Below are 4,221 nucleotides of genomic sequence, written 5' to 3' on the forward strand. Positions count from 1 at the left end.
TGCAATACTCTATAAAATCTTCATTTTAAAGTTCTAGTAATACATCTAGAGCTTTCAAAATATGATGCACTAAATTCACAAATAAAAAAATTAAAAAATCTCATAGATATTATCATTTTTACAGTATTATATGAGACAAAATGGGAATAATAAGTTAGTCGGATAAGCTAATATTGATATAAACCACTAATTTTTTGCAAGCATATGTCTAACTCTTTCAGGCCTGGAAACTCAAAGTACAAATTTGGACAATAACATGAAAGTTTCTTTCAAAAGAAAAACAAATAAAACAAATTTCAGATATGAAGAAACTATAAGGGTAACATAATTAATAAAATCATTAAATAATCTTTTTATTGATTAGAGAAACAACTCTGTAAGTAGTAGGAGTGTTTTAGAATCCTTTCCACACCAGAAAAAGTACATGTCATTTAATGAAACTGTCATTGATTTCAACCATATAGACTCACTCACTGAAACTCATGTGAATTATTAACTCAATTCCTACTTACTTTGACCCCAGAAATGCCTCTAGACAGTAGAGTGCAACTATATATTGGAGAAGTGCAATGAAGCAGAAGACAGAATGGAAAGAGGAGGTGGATTTCATTGATAATGATTACGGTCAACATGTTTTCACAACACATACAGAGGCCAATCACTGTGTGATCTTATTGTTAAGGCCAAGTTCAAAGCATTTGTCATGACCTAAAACTTAATTTTCATTAGCTTCATGTTAACTGTGAATGTTTCATACATAATATCAAAATGCCACAACTAATCTCATGCAAATATTCAAGTATACTAAAGAAAAACTGATTTCATTGTATAGATAAAGAGTTCAATATTTATACATCTGTGATATCCACAGATATGCACCAAATAGTGTACATTCTATTAAAAGTTTAATCAATGCTTTATCAGTGCAAATTGATTTTTCATATGGATCCCTCAGTTTGGGGAAAAAGTTATTTTAGATTCAAAATAAGATATGATGATTATTTTTTATCCATGAAGAAATATTCTCCATTTGGTCTAAAGATAATAAGATTATATAATATTGCATGAAAACAAATAATAATGCTTCTGTTTCTTCCCAGAAGAGATAACTGGATAAAATGGGCCAAAAGAATCTGACAGTGCTGCCTGAATTCATTCTACTGGGAGTCACAAGTCACCCTGAGCTGCAGGGTCCCCTTTTTGGTGTCTTTCTCATCATCTACATGGTCACAGTGATGGGAAAACTGGGCATGATCATCCTTGCCAAGGTGGACTCTCACCTCCACACACCTATGTATTTCATTATCAGACACCTGACTTTCATTGATCTTGGCATTTCTACTGTTATTTGTCCCAAGATGATAATAAATTTTGTTGTGGAACAAAATACAATTTCCTATTATGTCTGTGCCACACAGCTGGCCTTTTTCCTTTTATTCATTGTCAGTGAATTTTTCATCTTGTCAGCCATGACCTATGACCACTATGTGGCCAACTGTAGCCCTTTGCTATATAGTTCTTTCATGACTCAGAGACTTTGCCATGTGCTTGGGGGTATCCCTTACCTCTACAGCTCCTTTGTGTCTCTGATGTTCACCATTAAGATTTTTACATTGAGCTTCTGTGGTTCTAATATCATCAGTCATTTTTATTGTGATGATATCCCTTTGTTATCCATGCTGTGCTCAAATGCAAGAGAAATATAATTGTTGATTATAATATTTTCAGCATTTAATATGATTTCCTCCCTCCTAGTCATTTTAGTATCATATGTGCTGATCCTGATTACCATATTTCAAATACATTCTCCTGAAGGAAGGAAAAAAGCTTTCTCCACATGTGCTTCTCATCTGACAGTGGTATTGGTGTTCTATGGAACCCTACTCTTTATGTATGTGTAGTCTAAATCTGGTCACTCCCTTGATTCTGATAAAATGTCCTCTGTGTTTTACACTTTAATTATCCCCATGTTTAATCCTTTGGTTTATAGCTTAAGGAACAAAGAGGTAAAAAATGTCTTCCACAGGGTCTTTAAAAATGCATGCAAAATTCATATTTGATATTCATCATAGAATATTTTCCTAAAGAACTATAGCAAATGCAAATGTACCTGAATTTTTTTAATGGATATAATTTCATTATCTTGGACAACAAAACAAAACCTAATTATAAGGAACAGCTAAATCATTTTCCTTATATTCAGAAACTAATCCTCATAAGTTATGTAACAATTAGATATCACTTCATCCCCACTGTTTTTTTTCAGGGTTCTCCAGAGAGATAGACATACAAGAGATTTATATTACTGTAAAAATATTAAGAGATTTGTTGTAAGAATTGCCTCATGTCTAAATTCTGTAGGACAGGCCACAAGTTGGTAAGACCAATGGATATGAAGTTAATTTCCCCAGAATAGTGAGCTTCTGAAGTAATGATAGAAATTCTTCTTTCTGATGGCTGTAATACCTCATTCTCACTTTTTGGCCTTCAACTTATTAGATAAGCAGTTTCCTTTCATTGCTGAAGGCAATGTCCTTTTTGATTGCAGATGTAATCTTGCATAGTTGTTGTGGTAGTTGGAAGATATATCTACATAGGAAAACATGTTCTTAAATTTCATCCATTCCTGCAGCTGTGGACCCATTTTACTTATGATGTCTTGATGAGGCTATTTCAATTATGGTAAGAACCACCTTAATCACAATGGGTCTTAATCTTCTTACTGGAGTCATTTTAAGAGAATAAAATTAAGACAAAGAGAAAAAGACACAGCACCAAGATGCTGAGAGAAGTGAGAGACCAGCAGGCACTGCAGTCTGCCTTGATATGTTGCAGAGGAGCCAAGGATCACTGTTAGCTGGTTGTAGGAGGAAAGTATTGCTTTCATCATGCCTGAATTTGACATTTTCTTACCTCAAACAGTAAACTAATAATTTTCCATTGTTTAAGCCAACACATTTCATGGTATCTGCTTTGAACAGCCTAGGAAAGTAAAAGGGACCTAATCAAATGACTAGTGATTTCAGTTCACAGTATCATTCATACCTGTTTTCTTGACTGAACACATGGCCATCATTTCCTAGCCAAGTTGACACATGATATCATTCCTTGATGGTGATTATATGATTCATTATGTGATTTCATAGAACCTCATTAACTGTATGATGGGAAATGTACTGTGTCACTCATCAATGAACTATGTATGCTTATGTAAATTTTGTTTAAGGATATGGATTTTCTCAATCTTCTTTTCATTTTCCTTTCTAGTCTTAAAATAACAAAGTGCAAACAAATTGGAGACAAAGAGTTATCTTGCCTTCTTAAGACACAATGAAACATTTTTGTTGTCCTTTTGTTATCAGTCATTTCTACAGTGGTGATCCTTCCTTATTTTCTATGCTGTCTTCAAATATGTGTGAAACAGACTGGGTAACTTTGATTTGTAAGCTATATGTTTGAGTTCCTTCCTTATGTGTAACTTTGTGTCCCACATGCTGATTCTCATGGCCATGTTCTAGACATAGAAATAGCTGTTAGGAAGGAGATAAATGGATAATGAAAGGGTGGGAGTAAACAGCATGGTTGGATTAGGATTTTAGAAGGAAGATAAAAAATGGAAATTTAGGATATTTGATTGGCATGGCCAAAAGATTTATTAAAGGTGATAGTTCATGGAGAATATGAAGTATACAAAGTATTGTAAAAACCAGGAGAAATGGAAAATGTTGACATTTTCATATCCATATTTTCAGTGTATTGGGAATATAGCATTCATAAAGAATAGCATGTGAACAGGAAAAATTACTCTGCAATTTTTTTGTTGCACAACATTCAAATAGCTTTAGAAAAAGCTCTATGTGAAAATGTTGCCATTCATTAATAGAGCAGCATAAATGGAGGATGAAGTAATCCTACTGAAATTTTCAACTATATCAATATATTCATTTACCATTAATTTACATTTGGTTACAACAAAACTTTGGGTACAAATATTTATATAATTTCAAATTCTTCTTCCTTTCACACAAATAAACAAACAAACCAAGAATTTTCCTATTTTCATTTCTTTCTGCATCCTAGTCAAATAATTAAAGCTACTAAGTACAAGAGAAAATTCTCAACCAAGTTCAATAACTTATACAAAGACAAAACTTATTCAAGGATTATACACAGTCTGTCTGCTTTGACTTGCTAAAGACAGTATGCCTACATGCACTTGTA

At 33.0% G+C, this 4,221-nt stretch overlaps 1 pseudogene; it reads left to right on the plus strand.

The window, feature by feature from the left end:
- The first annotated feature begins 1,118 nt into the window (after window positions 1-1,118).
- LOC119511416 lies at window positions 1,119-2,060 on the plus strand (annotated as a pseudogene).
- Window positions 2,061-4,221: the final 2,161 nt, after the last annotated feature.

This window comes from Choloepus didactylus, chromosome 16, assembly GCF_015220235.1.
Source record: "Choloepus didactylus isolate mChoDid1 chromosome 16, mChoDid1.pri, whole genome shotgun sequence".
NCBI lineage: Eukaryota > Metazoa > Chordata > Mammalia > Pilosa > Megalonychidae > Choloepus > Choloepus didactylus.